The sequence below is a fragment of the Rhinopithecus roxellana genome, chromosome 21 (genome assembly GCF_007565055.1).
Source record: "Rhinopithecus roxellana isolate Shanxi Qingling chromosome 21, ASM756505v1, whole genome shotgun sequence".
Classification (NCBI taxonomy): Eukaryota; Metazoa; Chordata; class Mammalia; order Primates; family Cercopithecidae; genus Rhinopithecus; species Rhinopithecus roxellana.
In genome coordinates, this window is record NC_044569.1 from 61,097,971 (window position 1) to 61,120,239 (window position 22,269).

Consider the following 22,269-nt stretch of genomic DNA (forward strand, 5'->3'; position numbering starts at 1 on the left):
CTGACGTGGCAGAGGGTGGAGGCAAGAACAGGAAAGCTCAGAGTGAGGAGACTGCTGGAGCAGGTATGCTAGGCACCCCCAAATCCAGTAGATGCCTCTGCTCTGTGAGAGAGGCTGGAGACATTCATTCCAGCAATGAATGGAAGGAAGGTGCTAGAAGGACACCCACATCCCTGCAGGCCAGGACTGAGGGTAGAAGATGTCATGACAGAACTGGGCCCCAGGTATCAAAGAGGATAATAAGGTCCTGAAATAATACAGACCTGGTGGGTGCGATCATCGTATTCAGTAGCAAGTTTGGAGTGGTGGCCAGAGAAACCAGACCTGCAGAGATCTTTGGAGGTTACTAATAAAACGTCATCCCTAGGTACAAGATGGGAGGCCAGCCAACAAGGGTATTGTTCGTCTATACAAGCAAAAGAAATAAAAAATGGACCACAGGAGGCTAAAGGCAGCCATTTCAGTAGTCAAAATCCCTTGCCTGGTTTGTAGACCCAAATGGCATGGTTAGCAGGAGCTCAGACCCCTCATGGGTGAGGCTCTGGGTTTGCCCAGTAGTAAGCCATGGATAGTAGCAGAGATTCTTTCCAAGGGGGAGGAGAGTTTAGAATGAGTATTAGAGAAGGGAAACAATAGGTATCAGTGGTGGCTTTGGGAGCAACTGCAACAGCAGGGGTTGTTTTTTCTACTAATATTTCTGTTCTGTTTCCCCCAGAATCCTGGAATGGCTGTTCCCAGGCTTTTTTCAAAGCAAGTGGACCTGAGTGGGACAAAGGGTGAAGGCAGGGGATGCTGTGTTGTGTGCTCGCTCCCCCAGGTACCGGGTTGTTGGCAGCTGACATTTCCCAACTGAGACCTGCTACTGGAATTGCTTGGGGCTGAAGAGAGCCACTCTCCTCAAGGCCACATCCTCCTCCCTAATGAAAGCTACACCCAATAACCCATCATGGGGATAAAAGGACTCAACCCTCTCTGCTTCAGTTTGGAACATCTCTGAAGGGCCATTCCAGCTTCACAGCTCCCAGTGCATTTGGCAGATAACTCTGTTGCAACCACATCACAGTCCAGCTCCGCTCTGCCTATGTATTGCTTCCTTCACACAGATGTTGATCCCAGGAACACTTCCTAATACACCCGCTTCCAGCAAATCTGTCTCAGAGTCTCCTTCCCAGATGACCCCACCTAGGTTCAAGTATGGCTCTGCCACTTATTAGCCAGATAACTCCCTTTGTACACCACTCGTGTCTCCTTGTCCCTGGTGGCCTTGCCTGGAAAATGGGAATGATGATCATGCCTGCCTCATAGTCTTCTTATAAGAATGAAAAGAGTTAATATATGCAGAGCACCTAGACCATTGTAAACATTCAGTGAATGCTACTATGCTAACTCTTCTTGTCTTCTTAAAGCATAATTATGAGATTTTTCAGGTCTTCATTTCCTGCTTCTGTGTTACTGGAAAATACACTTTACCATGAACTCTTTTCCTGTATGTGTGTGTTTTTTTTTTCTTTCTTCAACCAAATCCAAATGCTCAGTTTTAAAAAGTAAAGAAGAAAGCTGGAAGGAACTAATATTTCTGAGGACTTATTTTGCACGAGATACCATAGTAGGTGCATTCATTATTTTTCTTAATTCTTCATCCTGAAAGCCATGAATTTCTCCCTTTTAGAAATGAAAATAACTGTGGGTCACATAGACAAATGACCAAGATTGCACTGAAAATAAAAGGGAAATCTAATATTTTTGAGTCTCAGACTCTGTTGCCAAGACCCAGTTTCCCCTGTTTTTCCAGTGGCCCTCGTGGAACAGGAGATGAGGAAGGAATCACCAGGGACTATCCAGCCACACTCTAGAAGCAGGAGGAAGTGTGGGAGAATAGAAGAGGTTTTTGGGTCACATAAGCCTCTGTGTTTTCCCTTTGTGTGTATGGTCATTGCGCCAAATTTTACAAGGACTGGAACTATGTTGATTCTCATTTGTGAATAGTAGGACTATTCACAAATGAGTGATTTTACAACTCAACAACCAGGTTTTTTTTTTGTTTGTTTTTTTTTCTTGTAGACAATGGATACTTTCTTTGGGAAAGTAGCAGTTGATTGACAGCAATCGGCCCCGGTTTTCATTGACTATGCAGTAGCATTTGGTGCTGCTGGCCAGTCCTTGGCACTGTCCCTTCTCCTCGCCTTCATGGGGCCACAACTTTCTGACTTCTCCCGATTGCTTTTGCAAACACCTCCTCTTCCTCTGGATACTCTTCTCCAGAGAGGCAATCTTTAATAACTTGAGAGTCACCAATACATATAAAACATACTTCCAAAACTTAAGATTGAAAAAATGGTTGGCCTCCCAAGTGACTTGAACAGAGAAGTATTACAAGATTTACTCTCTCCACTTGGCCAGAATCAGCAAAGAGTAACTCCTGACAGGACAGGGGCTGTTCCAGTCTCTATTGTCACATATCGGGTTTACTCCCCATCCCTGAAGATCTCATTCCAGGAAATATTGGAATAAACCTACTAGAGCAAACCATAGTATGCCACCATACTCACATCCGTCAACCTCAGCTTTGGCCCTGCAGCAGGCTCCAGGCTGTGGCTCTGTGACAAACACATCTTAGGTCTCTTTTCTAACAAGTCAAGGGATTGAGGGTCCAGATGTGCTTAGAGGCCATGTTAGGCATTTAACATATGTAATTTCACGTCTCTCAATAATTCTGAATTAGCCCACATTGTATAGGTTAGAAAACTGACACACTGAGAGGTTAAGTAAGTGGCCTAAGGTCACACAGCTAGTAAAGTGGTAGAGCTGGGATTAAAATCTGAAGTGCTCTTTCCTCTCCATCAAAGGACGCTATCGTCAAGGCCAGCTTTATAGTAGCAGAAGAGACATGCTTTATTCTCATATTGACCTCAATAAAAAACCAAGGACCTAAAAATTCAATCTTCATTTATTTATTCCACAATGACTTATTGAATGCCTATTATTTTTCAGGCATTTCTAGCAAGGGTGAAATTAATACAGTGCAGGCACTCACATCCTTTATGCATCTCAAAGGCTATCTAGCTAATGCGCTGGATGTTGTGAGGCCCATTATCCATAGTGTACACATGCCCACAGCCCCTCCTTCTGATGGTTTAACTTGGAGCAATGCTCAATGGTTGTGCATAGCCAGATACCCGCACTGTGCACACAGGCACTGGGTTCTGGGTTGCCTCCCTGGCATCACAGGCCTCTGAAGTCTGCTTTCTTAAGTGCTTCCTTCTTCAGCTGTCCCTCCCTGGATCCCAGCCACCTGAGCTTCATCCATCCCCTGATTTCATTCCTTTTTTTTTTTTTCCAGCTCTGGTCCACAGCCTTCCTCCCCAGGACATGTGATCCGAGTCTGAAGCATACAGTGGGAGCACAGAGGAAGATGGGACAAAGAAAAGAAACGAGCATCAGCCCTGGGAATGTCTCCTCTGACTATAGAGTCATGAGACATTAAGATGAACATTCATTTGAACATATACATTCTGGTAGATTCCAATGAGAATTAAACCCATTCATTCATCTGGTAGATATCTAGTGAACATCTACCATGCATCAGGCAGAGAACTAGGTGATGGGGTTGTAGTGGAGAAGGCAACAGTTGTGACACCTGCCCTTATGGGCTCACAATCTAGTGGGCTGGGGTGGGGACTAAGCCAACCACAAATTGTAACATGCGCAATGACAGAAACAAGGAGAGGCTGAAACCCAATACTCCAGGGAAGGGGTGGGCAAGGTCAACCCAGGGTCTCTTAAGGAAGATAAGGAGCTGGGTGTTGGTAGAGCAGTTGGAAGCGGAAAGAGCTTCTAGAGAAGCACGTGTGAGGTCCCTGAGGCAGAAGGGAGAGTGACAGCAGGTAATGAGCCAGCTGTGGCCACAAGTGAGGCATCTGGAAGGTATTGAATCTCGTAGGCAATGGTTAAGGGCACTCTTAGGGGACTCAAAAGCCATTCAAAAATTGTGAGTTGAAAGGTATGATTTAATTTAGCTAGAAAACACCACTCAGCTGCAATGTGGAGAATGGGTTGGAGTGAGTTAGGGGAAATGGGGTTTGTTAATTATCTACACAGTAATAATATTAGCACAAACTTCTTAAAACACATTTGGCCGGGTGCGGTGGCTCATGACTGTAATCCCAGCACCTTGAGAGGCTGAGGCGGGCAGATCACTTGAGGTCAGAACTTCACGACCAGCCTGGCTAATATGGTGAAGCCCCATCTCTACAAAAAATACAAAAATTAGCTGGGTGTGGTGGTACACATCCATAATCCCACCTACTTGGGAGGCTGAGGCAGGAGAATCACTTGAACACAGGAGGCGGAGGTTGCAGTGAACGGAGATGGCACCACTGCTCTCCAGCCTAGGTGACAGAGTGAGACTCTGCCTCAAAACACACACACGCACGCACACACACGCACACACACAAGCGCACGCACGCACACACATATTTACAGCGTTACAGCTTCTCAGAACCAGACATCCAGGCTAGGCTTAGCCAGGAGCCTTGGCCTCAAGATCTCTCACAGGCTGCAATCAAGGTGTTGGCTGGGTCTTTGGTCCCATCTGAGGCTTGTGAACGAGAGAATTTGCTTCAAAGTTCATGTCATTGTTGGCAGAATTCAATTTCTTCTGCTTGTAGGACCAGGGGCCTCACTTTCTCACTGGCTGTCACTGGAGGCCCTTGCAGGCTGTTGGCTAAGCCTAGAGGCTTCCTACAGCTCTCTGCCACTTGGAGTTTCCCAGCACAGTCACACTGCAGAGGTGGTGGCGTTATGGCTGAATCTTGAAAGATGAATAGGAGTTTCCCAGGGTGAAAGAACATTCAAAGGGGAGACGTGACTGAAGGCATGGAACTGTGATGGCAGGTGATGTTTTCGGGGAGCAGCAGATGTAGCCAGTCCCTTACCCAGAGCCATGTTCCCCTTTATTCCATGCTTCTAAGCCTGGGCTGGGCTCTGTTCTTTGCCCACGTGCTCAGGCTGGAGTTTATCAGCCTTGGAAATGGAAGCTTGATTAATTTAAGCCAGCATGCTCATGCAATGCCTAGTGGTATAAGTAAGGCCTTCAGTGCCATTCTGGCCCATGAGATGGGAGGGGGGTGCTCTTGGGAAAGGTTCTCCTCCCCAATAAAAAGAGACATTCAAGTAGAAGTTTCTATCTGTGTACATAGCTGTGAAAATCTGTGATACCTGGGAACCCAAAAGCCATTTTGGGCCTCTGTTGGAACCCACCTCGGCTCAAGCCAACTCACTAGGGTAAATCCTCGGTGACACCACTGGGCTTCTAGAGGAGCCAGCCCTGCAGACATCCACCTCTTACTCCTTGTCATATGATATAATCATCTTCCCCACTGGCTGAGCCCCTTGCAGACAACCCTTAAAAACAGACTGTACAGTGTACAGTGACATGGCAGGAAGTGACTCAAACTCATGAGCTGAGGCCAGCATGAAGATCTTTGTAGCCAGTGACACAGAGCTAGGCTGTTTCCTGTGAGGTCTAGGGAGTTCTCAATGATTTTCAGGGAAACAGTGATCCCACATCTTGGCTAAACCTAGTGGCAGGGTGCATAATAGTTTAGAAAATGGAGACCGTTGTGACTGGGAGGCCAGCAATGGCTTCACACCTAATCAAGAGATTCTGAGAACTCAAAACTATGGCAGTTGTGATGGACACCAAAAGGAAGGGCCAAGGGACATCTAAGAGGCAGGAGTTAGGGGAGTTGGTGAGCGAAACGTCAGGAAGGAGGCAGAGGTCCAGGGTTCCCCAGTGTGAGAGACGGGGGACCAATGGCATTTGCCAGTCCAGAATGCTCACATTCTTAGAAAATATCATCTATGTTCACACCTTGATTCCTTCACTGCTACTGTTCCCTTCACGGGTGGGATCCTTCCACAGCGAATTCCCATTCACATAATCCCACCTCATAGCACTGCTGCCATGGGGAAGTCAGATTCAATTTATGCCATTCAGACTTGCAGTCCCCTCAGTCAGGAACACCAGCTCCAGGAGTGAGAACCACCTCTACGAACTGCATGTATGTTACCCTCGGAACATCGCCATCCCACATGACAAGCCACTGGGTGAGTGGGAGGCTGAATTACTTCAAATGTATTGATTAATAACTTAGCCAAAAACTACAAAGCTACAGTGTCTGTGACATTGGATCTATTTCTTGAAGACAAAGGCTAAGCTTCATTGCCAGCTCACAAATGCTCTGGAAACAATTCTTGTTGTTTCACTTCCTGCGACTTATATTTCTTGCTGTTTGTAAAATATGGTAATTGATAACAAAGACAAATCTGGGTAGAAAAGGGTAGAGTCTACATTCCTCATGCTGAAAACCTGTTTAGGGTGATTTTCCCCTTACTGAACTCCTAAAAAAAGAATTCCAGTTTTGTTCATTAGTAGAACCACATTACCAAAAAAAAAAAAGTTGTGTTCAATTATTATATTTTGAATTTCATCAATAAAAAATGTGTGGAAATTTGTTTTCTCACTGTACAATATTCTCAGTTTTGCCTCTTAGCCCACAAAGCCTAAAATATTTACTATCTGGCCCTTCAGGGGACAAGGTGGCTGTCTTAGACCATTTGGACTGCTATAACAAACTGTCACAAGCTGGGTGGCTTATAAACCACAGAAATTTATTCCTTACAGTTCTGGAGGCTGGGAGTCCAAGATCAAGGCATGGGCAGGTTCAGTGTCTGGTGAGGGTCCAGTTCCTGGTCACAGAATGCATCTTCCTGCTGTGGCCTCACATGGTGGAAGGGTGAGGTAGCTCTCTGGGGCCTCTTTCATAAGGGCACTAATCTCATTTACTAGGGCTCTGCCCTCATGGCCTAATCACCTCCCAATGTTCCTGTCTGCCAGTACTGTTGCTTTGGTGATTAGGTTTTAATGTATGTATTTTGAGGGGACACACACTTTGAGTCCACACTGGTGACTGACTCCTGAGCTACAGCCATTCCATTCAAAGTGCGGTCTGGCACTTCTCAAAAAAAGACATTTATGTGGCCAAAAAACATATGAAAAAAAGTTCATGATCACTTAGAGAAATGCAAATCAAAACCACAATGAGGTACCATCTCATGCCAGTTAGAATGGCGATCATCAAAAAGTCAGGAAGCAACAGATGCTGGAGAGGATGTAGAGAAATAGGAATGCTTTTACACTGTTGGTGGGAGTGTAAATTAGTTCAACCATTGTGAAAGACAGTGTGGCGATTCCTCAGGTATCTAGAACCAGAAATACCATTTGACCCAGCGATCTCATTACCGGGTATATACCCAAAGAATTATAAGTCATTCTGCTATAAAGACACATGCACACATATGTTTATTGAGGCACTATTCACAATAGCAAAGACTTGGAACCACCCAAATGTCTATCAGTAACAGACTGGATAAAGAAAATGTGGGCCGGGCGCGGTGGCTCAAGCCTGTAATCCCAGCACTTTAGGAGGCCGAGACAGGCGGATCACGAGGTCAGGAGATCGAGACCATCCTGGCTAACACGGTGAAACCCCGTCTCTACTAAAAAATACAAAAAACTAGCCGGGCGATTTGGTGGGCGCCTGTAGTCCCAGCTACTCGGGAGGCTGAGGCAGGAGAATGACCTAAACCCAGGAGGCAGAGCTTGCAGTGAGCTGAGATCCAGCCACTGCACTCCAGCCTGGGCTGGAGACTCCGTCTCAAAAAAAAAAAAAAAAAAAAAGAAAATGTGGCACATATACACCATGGAATACTATGCAGCCATAAAAAAGGATGAGTTCATGTCCTTTGCAGGGACAGGGATGAAGCTGGAAATCATCATTCTCAGCAAACTAACACAGGAACAGAAAACAAAACACCACATATTCTCTCATAATTGGGAGTTGAACAATGAGGACACATGGACACGGTGGGGGAACATCGCACCCTGGGGCCTGTCGGGGGTGGGGGGCAAGGGGAGGGATAGCATTAGGAGAAATACCTAATGTACATGATGGGTTGATGAGTGTAGCAAACCACCATAGCACATGCATACCTATGTAACAAACCTGCACGTTCTGCACATGTATCCCAGAACTTAAAGTATAAATAAATAAATAAATAAAAATAATGTGGTCTGGGTACCAGCCGCATCCATATCCCCGGGAGCTATTTAGAAATGCAAAACCATAGGTTGCACCCACACCTCCTGGGTCACAGCTGCATTTTGGCAAGCTTCCTGGATGATTCGTGTGCACCTACAGTTTGAGAAACACTTCACGGGAGTCCATGTGGAACCTCACAGGTGCTGTTGATAGTTTCAATAGGTACCAGACTGGGGCTGGCTCTGGGCACCACCATCCACTGTGTCCCAAGGTGGAAGCCCAGGCCTCTCGCACGGGGGTGCACTAAGGTATGCTGCTCCCCATCAAAAGGTTGGCCCAAGCCCCGATCCTAAAGCCAATCTTTCTGGGGCATCTGTTTTCCCTTCTTTGTGATAGAGGGGTTGGAAGGGCTGATGTCAGAAGGCCAGTATGGCTTTTTCATCTGTTTGGTTTTTGTTTGAGGGGGATTGATAGAATGATTTCTGTCCATGTTCATGTTCATGTTCCAGGAACATGGTAGGTTGAGATGAAAAGGGCAGGACAAGAACCACAGCAGCTTCCAGATGAGGATAATGTATGGAGATGTGGGATTCAGGATGTTTCATTTTACATAGATCATATTCTGTAAGGTTATTCTTCTAGTTATATGTTTCTTTGCATCATAGGCAAAAGGAATCAGATCCAGGGAAAACACTGTACCACTGGGGCCTGAGTGCCTTACGTGGTTTTCTGATCAACTCCATAGAATCAGAATGTCAGGACTACAAGTCATTCGCTAAGTCATCTCATCTTTATTGATCATCCATGGGCACTGAGCATTTTAGAGGCACCAGGGATGTAACTTTGAATCAGAAGAGACCTGGTTTCTGCCCTTGTGGAGCTTACATTCCAGTGGGTGAGACAGATAAAGAGCAGTAGTTATAAGCAAAACGGGGAAAGGAAGATGCGAGGGTAGGGAGTGGTTTGCAAGAGGAATCAAGTCACACAGGGTTGGTGTGGGATGGGGCATTTAGCAGGAAGAGGACACTATGAGATTTGTGTTTTGAAGAAACCATTGGCTGATGTGCGAGATTGGAGAGGAGTAAGAGAGGGCATGAGGAGATCAATTAGGAGGCTATTACAGCTTTCCCAGAGGGAGATGATGAAGGGAGGGCAACCGCTTCCATTGCAGGGAATGAGATTGAGCCCCAGAGAAAGCAACCAACGATGAAACTGAGAACTGGGGTGGAAGCCACTGCCACCAAAGTCCCAACCAAAATAGTTAAAACCAGTCATCCCTGGGAATAGTACTGCAGCCTCTGGAGACACTGCTACTAAAGGGCTGTGTGGCCTTGGGCAAGTTACTCCACTTCTCTGGGCCTTCTGTTCTTTCCTTGAAAATCAGAGGTTCAACCAGATAATCACTGTATGTGATGACCAGATAGTTTCTTGTCCTAACTGGGACACTTCTGAGGGTGAAAGATGGAACAATTAATAATTACCCCAGGACAGCAGGCATAAACCTAGCCAATCCTGGGAAAACTGGGATTAAAATCCCTGACAATCTGAGCTCAGAACCCAAATGTGCTCCCTCCAAGTTCAACACTCTGTTTCTCAACAATTCTTTTATAGATTGGGAGCTGAAGTCAACTCATTTGTAACCAGAATTGGATGGATTCAAAGTTCCTGATGAATGGAACTCCTGGCTAAGAGCCCTGCAAGCATCCTTTCTACTCCCCAGTGCACTGATAACACTATTTGTGGTGAAAAGAGGCCCTGTTTTAGCCTCGAGAACAGTGAAATTGCTGGTGAATGCAAGGACTGGCAAGGGGATCAGTCTGTCTCTAATCATGGACGACGCTGTGCAGGTGCCTGTGGGATCATGGGTGGAGGCAAGGCAGATGGAATCAGAATGCCCCCAGAACGGGACTGTTGACTATGTCTTGGTTAGAGCCAAGTCTCTCAAAAAGTCACCTTCTTCTTTTAAGAAGACATGTAGCATTGGATATTAGGTTTAAGCCAGTTCATCCTAGTTGGAAAGGCAATTAGGATTTGGAAATAGGAAATTCAAATTCAAGTCTCAGGTCTGCATGCTACTTCCCTGTTGGTGACGTGGACAAATCACTTTCCTTACTTAATCTCCCATTTTCTCACAGTAAATATAGATAATGCCACCCTCTTGAGAGGCTGTAATTAGGATAAAATCAGATCAGTAATATGAAAGTATTCAGACAACTGAGAAAGTTTTTCAATAAACTCTTCACTTTGAAATAATTTCAGACTTACAAACAAGTTGAAGAAAGAATTCCCATGTGTCCTTACTCAGCATCCCAAATGGTAGCATGTGACATAATCATAGTTCAAGAATCAAAACTGGTGAATTAACATTGACCAATACTGTTAAACTAAGCTACAGACCTTACATGTTACCAAATGTCTCAGCAAATGTTCTTTTTCTGGTCCACGATCAAATCCAAGACCCCACAGTTTCTTTGATTCTGATACCAGCTGAGACTCTTCTCATCTCTGACAGGTCCTCAGTCTTTCTTTGTCTTTCATGACCTTGACTCTTTTGAAGAGTGCAGGTTAGTTATTTTGCAGACAGTCCCAATTCAGAATTGCCTGATATTTCTTCATGATTAGATTCAGATTGTGCTTTTTTGCCAGGAGACCACAGCAGTGACATAGTGTCCTTCTCAGCGCAGTGTATCAAGAGGAACATGATGGTCATTCCTGGCGATGTTCACTTTTATCACATGATTAAGGTAGTATCTGTCAGTTTTCTCAACTATAAAATATGTAAACTATGATTTTTTCCTTTGTAATTAATGTGTCTTGTGAGGAAATGCTTTGCGATTATTCAGACACTGTTCCCCATCATACATTTTTGCAGTAATTCTGGCAGCCATTGATGATTCCTGCCAGTAATAATCATAGTGGTGGTTGTTATGCAAATGGTGAAGTTCTTTCAATTATTGCTCTTCTTACTCTTAAGATCTGGGGCAGGGATGGCAAGTTCCAACCACTTGGTGGTGGCCTTCTGGAACTCTATGTGAGAACGACTGTGAGGTCAAGTTCTCTTAACAGGGGAAGGATTATGAGGTCAAGTTTTCACAACCTGGTGAGGGGAGGTAGGGAGGGAGCAGACAGGTGCCATACTGGCAATTCTAGGAGGGTCTCTTCCCCTTTGGAGAGATAGATCTTGTCTGTTGGGCCTTCAGGCCAACACACACTGGCTTGGCTAGAAGGAATACAGCCTGTGTACCTACCCTCTTTCCTACTTGGGGCCTACTTTGTTCCTCTGAATGGCTGAAGCTCCAAGGCACCACAGTCTGCACAGATGGTAACCATGGTGCCAGGCTCTGGATGAACAGGGCTGGGGCTACATTCACTTCCTCCCCAGGAGGCCCTATCTTTCTACACCAATATGTAGTTTCTCTGATGAGATCAGCATGGAAGCCAGTTGCTTGGTGTGGTCCAGGAAGGCTTCTGAGAGGGGGCTGCTGCTGGACCTTGAAGATTGGGAAGAAGATCACTGATGGGATTTGGGAGCATACAGAACAGCATTATTGCTTCACCCTGGCCTGCCCTTTCCTTCACGGACAGACTAGATTCTCTTTTTACCTGGATCTCCCATTATATTTCCTATTGCTGCTATAATAAGTTTCTCCAGCTTAGTGCCTTAGAACAATACAAATTTATTATTTTACAGTTCTGGAGGTGAGAAGTCCAAAATCATCTTCACTGGGTTAAGTCTCAATGTCAGCAGGGCTGGCTGAGGCTCTCGGGTGGATTCTCTTTGTTGCCTTTTTCCAGCTTCTAGAGGCCGCCTTCAACATCTACCATCAGATCTAAATTCCAGATGGCAAGAAGATGGGAAAAAACTCTTTCCTTCCTTTAAAGGCAAAACTCAAGACACACATCAAAACACCAAAACTCAAGGCACACATCCAAACTCATGGCACACATCAAGTCTGCTCACATCTTGATAGTCACATGGCTACACTCAGCTGCAAGGAACCCTGGGAAGTATAGTCTTTGGCTTGGCCACGTGTCCAGATCAAGTATTACTACAGAGGAATAAGGCGAGACCGATAGTGATCTCCTCTTGTTCAAGAGAGACAAGAGGGCACAATGCTGACTTTTGTCTGATGTGATGGTTTAAGAAGGAACAGACCAATGTGAGGTGTGAGTTATGTGCTGTGACTTGGACTTATTCAACAGCAAGGCCCAAGGTTTACTCTGATGGGACAGATGGGCAGAAAGAGTGACCATATCCCCTGGCATGAACCTGCTGCAGCCAGTGTAATAAAAGTCCAGCACAGAGATTGACCCAGGGGAACAAGCGTGTGCTTTAGAGCCAGATTAAATTGGGGGTGTATTTGGGTTCTCCACTTGACAAATGTGTGGACCTCTTTGGGTCTCAGTTTCTGAATAAATAAAGTGGAAATCACAAAACGGACCTTGGGCTGTTATGCAGACTCAATGAAACAATGTAAACAATCTAGCCTGGAACCTGGCACACAGTAGGTGCTCAAACAATACAGCTAGCTGTAGTGTCCACCCACACATCTACATGATTGGCAGCACTATCTCAAATCTTACAGACAAACACATGCAATTCCTCCTCATATTGCAAGTTCCCTTCAGAGAAGACGGCCTTTGAGAAATGGTAGAATGATTTGGTGCTATCTGTTATCCTGCCATAATTTTTGTGTTTGGAAATTCGTTAAGAATTCATTTCGATGAATCCCAAATGCATGCACCATGAAAAACAATTAGCATTAATAGTGTAAAAGAAGGAGATCAATAAATAGATTCATTTTTAAACTGTAATAATTTATTTGCTTCCTGACTTTTGGGAAATACTGCATCTTCCGGTGACACGTCAACCATTAAATAGCTGAACAGCGATGATTTGTGGAAGGATGTTGATAATCAGTAGGCAGACCCTGCTCTCGAGTCTGCAACCCTAGCCACCAGCCAGCAACAGTGGACAGGAAGGGAAGCAGCCCTTTTCAGGAGACAGTGCAACTCGACGAAGTGCTTATGAGGACTTCCTCATCCTTAAGCACTGCCTGAATGCAATACAGCAGATGGGAAAAATAACGAGACCAGTGAATCAAAGATGGAGAGAAGAAATGCGGCATTCCTCAGACAGTGAGCAGGGAGAGGGAAGAGAGGTTTGAAGATGACTGCGAGGTTCTAAGATTCACCCCACGCGGCTGCCTGTCTATGCTGATGCAGGAAGGCCCGAGAAAGAATGTCTGGGTGAAGAAGCGGCAGGTGACTCCCGACTGAGGAGGAAAGGAAAAGCCAAATGAAATGAGGGAGCCGTAGTCAAGGAGGGGAGGAAGCCGAGGACGGCGAGGCCGCTCAATCATCGCTTAGCAGGGACAGAGGGATGGCTGCCATTATCCCTTCTCACCACGACAAACGAAGACGATGATATCTAAGAAACTGCCGCAGCCACGCAGAGCGGCAGGAGGCAAGGGTTTGCCTGGTGCAAAGGCGAGGTAAGGTTGAAAGCCAAACCGCAGCCCTACTCTTTTGCAGCCTCCTATGGGACATCATGGTGGGCAGTGACAGATGGAGAAATACGCAGCTTCTCTGCTGGGCAGGACGGCAGCCTCAAGCCAGGGCTTGGGAGTAGTGGACAGGCAGACCCCATGCCCAGGATCCAGGAAGGCCCTCTGCCAGTCTGTGGCTGAGAGTGGCCTGGCTTGGTGCATGGCTGCAGATGCTGCCCCACCCGCCAGCCGCAGGGCTGGGGGCCGGCACAGATTACATTTTAAGGTGATAGTCATCTTTGACCTTTGGGACCTCCAGGGCCACTGGTCATCCATCTTAGAGCCGCTGACCAGCAACCTCTGGGCTATTTTTATGGCCGGCAAACATTGCCCATTGATTGAATTGATTGAAATCTGCGTCTGGTTCTTGGGGAAAGGACACTGGCCACACAGCCGCAATATGCAGCTTCGTTTTCTGTTGTTCTCTTTGACTCTCTCCTTTCCTCTTCTCTTCCCACCCCCAGCATGAAATGAGTTTGGAGACGGCACACACTGAGACACACACAGCCTGAATACACACACACTAAACACACACGCCCCGCATTCTTTTCCAGCAGATTTCTTGCTGTGGCACTCATTTTTGTCAGAATTTCATGGGTTCCTCAAAGGAATTCCCCTGAGAAAAGCAGAGGTATGTTCAATCCAAGGGGGGGTCCACACACACACACACACACACACACACACACACACACACACACCTGTATAAAAAACACCAGCAAGAGCCTGAACTATAAAAACCAAACAAACCACAACCATATATGGAATTTTAAAATCTGGTGATTTTGCAATGTGTCAACTTCTAAGCTGAATAGCAGTTTCTATAATTCCCTTTCTGGCTTCATGCAGGTGAAATTTGTGCGAGATGGGTGAGGCAGAAGGGAAGCTGAGCCATTTGGATCCTGGAAGGTCCCTGCAGGTGCTCCTGTAGCTCATGCCTGGCCAAAGCACTTCAGGAAGCCCCTCACTCCCAACTCCACCCATATCATTTCTCCTCCCCAACCTATTTGCAAGTCCCCCATCTCCCCTACCTCCCCTGCCTCTCCCCACCTCACTTGAGTTAGATTTGTATGGGTATATGGTCATAATGATGAATATTATTATTATTATTTTGAGACAGGGTCTTCCTCAGTCGCCCAGGCTGTGGTGCTGTGGTATGATCTCTGCTCACTGCAACCTCCACCTCCTGGGCTAAGGTGATCTTCCTGCCTCAGCCTCCTGAGTAGCTGGGACTATAGGGTCGCGCCACCACACCTTGGTAATTTTTTGTATTGTTTTGTAGAGATGCGGGGGCAGGTCTCTTCATGCTGCCCAGGCTGGTCTCGAACTCCTGGGCTCAAGCGGTCTATCTGCCTCAGATGTATCCCCAAAATGCTGGGATTACAGGCTTGAGCCACTGCCCAGCTAGTATGGGTATATTATTAATACATGTTCCCCACCTCCTCTCAGCTCCCCAAGCACCCTCACCTTCCCCAGTCCCCCATCTCCCAGAGGACTCCTTCCTTCAGCTGCTCCAAACTGTGGCCAGGTGTGAGCCAGTGCCGTTCCAGGGCAGGAGCGTGCCTCCTCCTGCAGCAGGCCTCCTGGGTAGCCAGATTGGAGCCTGGAGAGAGAGAGACCAAGGCAGGTTCCACCTTGTCCACTGGGGGTTCCCATTGTCCCTGCTCTCCCCTGTCACTCCTATCTTTCAATTGCAACACTGACCCTGGGACTTCAAGCACATGATCCCACTCAGAAGAAACAAGACTGTGTGCCCAGCTCCCACAGCAGTAAAATCCCTACAGCGGGCTCCTCATTCTACATCACTCCTAGTGGTTCTGCTTTTGCAAACCCCAGCAAACAATGTGTCATAAAGGGGAGACATGGAAACAGGGAAGTTATTGCCAGGATTGCATTTTACATTTCAGACATGTCCTCGCCAATCTCGCTGGCATCTGGGCTGGGGTACAAAGGTCCCAGCTTGGCCAGGCTGATGTCTGCAAACCCCAGCCCTGACTGGCAGATGGGCCATGCCTCTGACCATCTCTCTTGCCCGCTAGACCACTTTAATGTACCCTTTCCATCTCAAGCACAGGAACAATTCACTTCTGGAATGTTCCTCCTTCTGAGGCTTTGAGAAGGCTCGCTCTGGGGAGCGGATGGATAAGTCCTGGGAGCGGCACCTCTTTCCTCACTTAGAGCCTAGGTGGGCTGAGGAGGGTGAGAAAAGGAAGGGGCCAGAAAAGAGTGAGGAGGGGAGCCCCAGGCTTTGGGGAGAAGCCCAGCAAGTGTGCAACGTCCCTGCAAAGCATTTCCTCTCTCTCCCTCCCTCCTCTCTATCCCCTGACTTTATGGCTGCTACACTGGAGGAGCTGGGTTGGCCTTCTCTGCATCTACATTCAGCTGCACTACTTCCAGAAACGCCCTGCCCCAGTGAGTCCTTGGTGCTGGGCCCACCTTCCAGTAGGTTTCAAGAAATGTGTGCCCATAAATAAATCCTCCAAAGTGATACCAATCAGCAGGCACCACCAAAGTGTCCCTGGAAGTGACTTTTCCGTAGGAATCCATTATTTCTGAATTGGATGGAGGGAATCTCTGATCTCCCCCTTCCCCTGCCTTCTGTCCCAGCTCATGCCTCCAAGGAAAGGGAGGGCCCCTCCTGGCCCCAGTCTGCCAGGGAAGGGAGTGCTGTGAACTTAGCTGGTGTGGCCTGGAAAGCCCTTTAGTGGACCCCGTTTGGTGGGGTGGGTGGGAGGCTCCATGTACCCCCAGAGCAGGGGCCAGGGTGGTGGCAGCAGGGTGAGCCACTGTGGCTGTCACACAAGATAACTGGAGACCCGTCCCAGTCTGGACAGACTTCCAGTTTAAGCCTGATTTAATGACAAGCTGAGCACAGACTCCTGAACCTCAACACCTGCAAAAAACCAAAACCAAACAAACAAAAAACAACCAAAAAAGAAGTTCAAGGGACTTTCCTTAGTGGGAAATGAGGCACTGGGCAGGGCCCTGGGGACAGCAGCAAGTAAGGAGCCCTCAGATCTGTGGGGATTGCGGGTAAGGTGCTTCTCTAAGCTGTTTCAGACCCAGGCCTCCTCCTGTTCGCACCGAGCCTAGTCTGCTGGCCTCAAGGTGACCAGGAGGTTCAAGGGCAAAGCTGTGATTACTTAGAGCAGGACAGATGCTGGTTTAGGTTCCAGTTCTGTCTGGTTCTAGTTATGGGACCTTTGGCATTCATTACTTTTTACCCTTAATTTTATCTTCTGTAAAGTGAAGATTGTATTTATCTCACACTGCTTCTATGAAACAGCCAGTCTACTGTGTTAAATAATATAAATCCCCGCCCTGCCTCTATTCTCAGCCACAAGCACTGTTTGGCATCTGAGGTGGATCATTCTTTGCTGTGCATTTGGTGGGAGGCTTAGTTGCATCCCCAACCTCTACCCACTAGATGCCAGTAGTACCCCCAGTTGTAACAACCAAAAATGTCTCCAGACATTGCCAAGTGTCCCTTGGAGAAGTGCCCGTGTTGAGAACCCCTGCTCTGTAGAGATAAGGCGCAGTAATTCTCCGTAAGTTGGCATTAGGAGGGGGATGGGGCAGAAGGCACTGCCTTCAAGGATTTGTCCTTCCCTTACAAGCTTCCAGACCATGGCCAAGCCCTTGGGCTTTTGGGGGCCTATTCCCTCATCTGTAAGTTGGTGGAACAATATACTCAACAACAGGCTGATAGAATCATGGGTGATTGTGATGTGACAGTGTTATTTGAATTGAAGGCACCATTATCATCTGGAATGGTGGGTCCTTGAGAACAGGGATTTTGTCTCTCCGGTTCACTGCCGGTCCTGAGACATAGCCAGGATGGATGGAGGGAAATGGATGCTGAAGGAGGAGGTGAATATTCAATGTGCTGCCTCTGGGCCTGGTGAGCTGGGCTGGGCCCCATGACTCCTTCAGCTTTAAAAGTCAATAAAATTGATTCATCCATCACCCTTTGACCCCTGCAGCAGGGCTGTCACCCAGAGGATGGTCTCAAACTGGAGTGTGCCCAGATCTGCTGGAGGTGCATCAGAAACCTGGCTTCCTACCATGCTTACTCCAGCCATACTGCTCCAGGGTCCCATTCGGTGGGCCTGGGAGACCCAGGATTCTGCATTTGAATCCCCTGCAATCTGACTCAGTTGTTCTGTCATCCTCCATGCCCTGGGGGCATCTGAAAGCGTCTGGGACAGGGCACCCAGCAGGATGGGCAGCCCTCCCCAGCAGGTTCAGGCCCAGCCATCCCCACTTCTCCCAGTGTGGAAACTACTTGGATCCCCCAACTCCACCTGGTAGGCATTCTGATGCCCTGCACCCACAGATTGGTGCCAGGGCCAACCCTGGTTGCTATGGGGCTTTCCTGGTGACCAGAATTTGCTTTCTGGTTTGTTTTAATTGTTGCCTTGGTTTTGACAAAACAGCTGACAGGCAGAGTTGTTCAGGAGTAAGGGCTCTGCTTTGGAGACTGCAAGGAGAGGACCCTGAATCTGAGCCTGTTGGGTCTTGGTGGCCCCGCAGAGTCTGCTGTGACTGCCCTGACCATCTTTGCAAATCAGGCTTTATTAGGGCAGAAACTTGGACTAGTGGGTCCTCAGCAAATTCTGGTTTTAAATAAACCACATTTTGAAACTTGTAAGCAGTATCTAAAATTCCCACAGAGCCCCGATTGTAAGTAAAATTGTCACTCTTCAAACCTGCTGAGAAGCCACCTCTGCCAAATTCTGAGGCACCCCAGAAAGGCCCTGGAGCCTCTCCCAAGCCTCCTTAGTTCTGCTCCTTTGGCAGGAACCCCTCAAACTCCAGGAAAACACAGAGCTGATGATGCTGATTTTAAAATCCTACTTTTTTGTTTGTTTGTTTGTTTTGCTATTCAGAAGCCCTTATTAAGCTAATCAGGGTTCTTAATAGCTTCATTTACAACTGTTTTATCCCAAGACTTACTTAGGGTTCAAGAACAACCAGCTGTGCCCCCACCCCAAATGGCAGCTGCAAAGAACCCCCTTTGCACCCTGTCACAGTAAATCCAGGCTACCCTCTGTCTGTGCAGGAGATGAGGGGGTGGGTGGGAACTTCATGAAGAATCAGATGGGGAGAGCCTGGCTCCATGCAGAAAGATTTGAGTCCACCAAGGGTTGGAATACAGATTTCATAACCTCTATTCTCCAGGCACCATCTTGGTCCCCCTAAAGGGGCTTTCTCCTTAAACTTTTTCCCCTGGTCCCTGGCAATTGCCATTCTACTTTCTGTTTCTATAAATGTGACTACTCTGTGTACCTCATATAAGTGGAATCCTGTGGTATTTGCCCTTTAGTCAGACTGGTTTATTCCACTTAACATAACGTCCTCAAGGTTCATCCATGTTGTACCATGTGTCAGGATTTTCTTCCTTTAAAAGGCTGAATAATATTTAATTCTGTGGATGTGCCACATTTTGTTTATCCACTCATTCATAATGGACACTGGGGCTACTTTCTCCTTTTGCCAGGGTGAATCGTGATGTTATGAACGTGGGTGTACAGATCTCTCTTTGAGACCTGCTTTTAATTCTTTTGGGTATATTATCCAGAAATAGAATTGCTAGAACATATGCTGTTTCTATATTTAATTTTTTGAGGAACTGCCATACCGTTTCCCTTAACAGCTGCACCATTTTACATTCCCACTAACAGTGCACAAAAATTTTAACTTCTCCACATCTTCCCCCCAACACTTCTTATTTTCTGTTTGTTTGTTTACAATTTTTATAGCAGTTGTCCTAATGAACTTAAGGTGGTATCTTATTATAGTTTTGATTTGCATTTCTCTAATAATTAGTGATGTTGAGTATTTTTTCATATGCTTTTTGATCTTTTGTATATCTTCTTTGGAGAAATGTTTATTCAAGTCTTTTGTCTATTTTGTAATTAGATTGTTACTTTTTGGCTGTATCCAAATTTTCTGTGTTCACGTAAGTCATTGATAAAACGTAAGACTGGCAGGACCTGAGGGCAGGCCCCTGTGGCACACTGCTCAAAACATCACTCCTGTGTGCTTGGGGTTCACATGAAACATTCAGCAGCTCAGACACCCTAACGCAGCTCAGGCCCCACTCTAATGTTCCCTCATCAACCCAGCGAGGAAGACTCCAGATTGCCCAGCACTCTGATTCATGCCAACTCTCAGGCTTCCTCTCCTATTGACCGTGTTTGGTTTTCCCTATTCAGGATATAGAAGGAAATAAGGAGTTCAACTTCCCCTGTGTCTTTAACCTCAAAGCAAGAGCATGATTCAAATCTGGGAACTTCTGCAAAATGATCTGAGTAAACTTGAGAAAGACAGTTCATCCTTCTAAGCCTCTGTTGCCTTATTTATAAGATGGGGATAACCATCATGGTTTCCCCTGCATAGGATGATTGGGAGAATAGGGTGATTTTAGGGAATTGAACAGTGGGTTTCTCACCTGCTACATAGTAAGGCCATCAATCAACCGTAACTCTTGACATTAAATGTTCTTTCTCCAACATTTCTAAAAGAGACTTTTGCTGTCTTGAGTATTTTCTCATTTATCCTGAAGTCTCTTCTTTGGGACTTCTTTTTTTCCACCATGAATGTTCCAAGTCTGTGATGCCTGACCTGTTGACCCACCTTTCCGCACACCTGTCCAAATCTGAGCCCATTACTGAGTGGTCTGCAGAGCTGGAGTGTTGCAGGTGCTTTCTTTTACTTCCTCATGGAGAGTATTTGTGAGTGTAGTCACAGTGCCATCTTTAAAAAGCTTCCCAACTCTCCTGTCTGCATCTCATGTCATGGCAGGAAGCCAGTGTTGTCTCTGACTATTAAAAGAATTCTGTCTTCTGGAAGCCAAGTGCACATGTCCAACTCTGCCCAAAACTTTCCAGTTATAGCAGAATTTGAAGTGAAAAGAGTCACATTCCCACATACCATGGGACTTTCACTCTGTCAGCCCTTTCCTCCTTGTTGGGCAGAACTGGTTCAAGAAAAGACAGAAGTCAGGAGAAGGTGCTGGGAACGTCAGCTGGAGCCAGATGGGAGAGAAACCTGCTAGGCCATGAGGAGTCATTGAATGTTCTAAGCAGAGTGGCGACATGTTTGGAGCAGAGCCTGGGGAAGAGTTCTCTCTCAAGGTTATCAGGGTGTGCAAGGGAAGTGATGGAGGAAGAGAAGATTGGAGTGGAGTGAGAGGCCATGGCAGCTGGTTGGAGGTGGCTGGTGAGAGATCCAGGAGAGGACAGTCCTGAGATCTGCCGATGCCATTCCTGAGACCTGGGAGAACTAAAATGCCATCAATAGAGATGTTTGCTGGGGTATCAAGCTGGATGTGGTAGTGCTGCGTGCAGAAGGAGAGGGCAATGGTAACATGGTGCTGAGTTTTCTTTGTGTGACAATTTTGCTATGAGACAAATGTCACATAACACACAACCCACCATTTTGGGGTTTTGGCTGGGCACAGTGGTTCATGCCTGTAATCCTAGTACTTTGGGAGGCTGAGCTGGGCAGATCACTTGAGCCCAGGAGTTTGAGACCAGCCTGGGAAACATGGCAAAACTTCATCTCTACAAAAATTAATAATAATAATAATAATAATAATAATAACAAAAATTAGCCAGGCATGCTGACACTCACCTATAGTCTCAGCTACTTGAGAGGCTGAGGCAGGAGGATCACTTGAGCCCATGAGGTTAAGGCTGCAGTGTGCCACGATTTACCATTGCCCTCCAGCCTAGATGACAGAGTGAGACCCAGTCTCAAAAACAAGCAAACAAAAAAAAAAAAAAAAAAAAAACAAAAAATCCTGCCATTTTAAAGTGTACAATTCAGTGGTTTTCACTCTATTTACAATGTTGTACAACCATCACCATTATCTAGTTCCAGAATATTTTCATCAGACCCAGAAGAAACCTGTGCTTGTTAGCAGACACTCCCAATTCCCCCTGCCACTGATACCCCTGTCCTCAGCCCCTTGGCAAAGACTAATCTACTGTCCATCTCTACAGAGTTGCCTAGTCCAGACACTTCATATAAATAGAGCCCACTTAGCATCATGTCTGCAAGGTTCGTGCATGCTATAGCATGTATCAGAACTCCCTTTTTATGACTGAATAATATTCCACTGTATGGAGAGACAACATTTTGTCTCTTTATCGGTTGATGGACATTTAGGTTATTTCTACTGCTATCTAACAGGAACAGTACTGCTGTGAACACTTGTGTCCACGTTTCTCTGTGGGACCATGTTTTCAACTGTCTTGGGTGTATACCTAGGAGTGAAGTTGCTGAGTCATATGGGAACCCTATGTTTAGGTTTTTGAGAAACTGCCAGACCAAACTGTTTTCCAAAGGGGCTGCACCATTTCACATTCCCACAGTGGTACATGAGGGTTCTACTTTACCCACATTCTCACTTACACTTATTTATTTTCTTTTTAAAAAAGTTTTAACCATTCAAGTGGGTAGGAACTGGCATCTTATTGTGTTTTGATTTGCATTTCCCTCTTAGCTAATACTGTTGAGCATGCAGCTGAAATTTAGTGAGGACACTACTCACCTATAACTCGTCAGTGGAGCAGGTATGAGATTGAGTCCACAACTTCAGATATTCAAGCAAT

The 22,269-nt window shown here is 46.4% G+C and overlaps 1 long non-coding RNA gene across 1 annotated transcript; it reads right to left on the bottom strand.

Moving 5' to 3' along the window:
- Positions 1–19,251: 19,251 nt before the first annotated feature.
- On the bottom strand, positions 19,252–21,385 carry LOC115895542. Its single transcript, XR_004055739.1, has 3 exons — positions 21,329–21,385; positions 21,088–21,216; positions 19,252–20,926 (listed from the first exon to the last, which is right to left on the bottom strand). It is a non-coding gene; the product is annotated as an uncharacterized LOC115895542 (long non-coding RNA).
- Between the last annotated feature and the right edge of the window lie 884 nt (positions 21,386–22,269).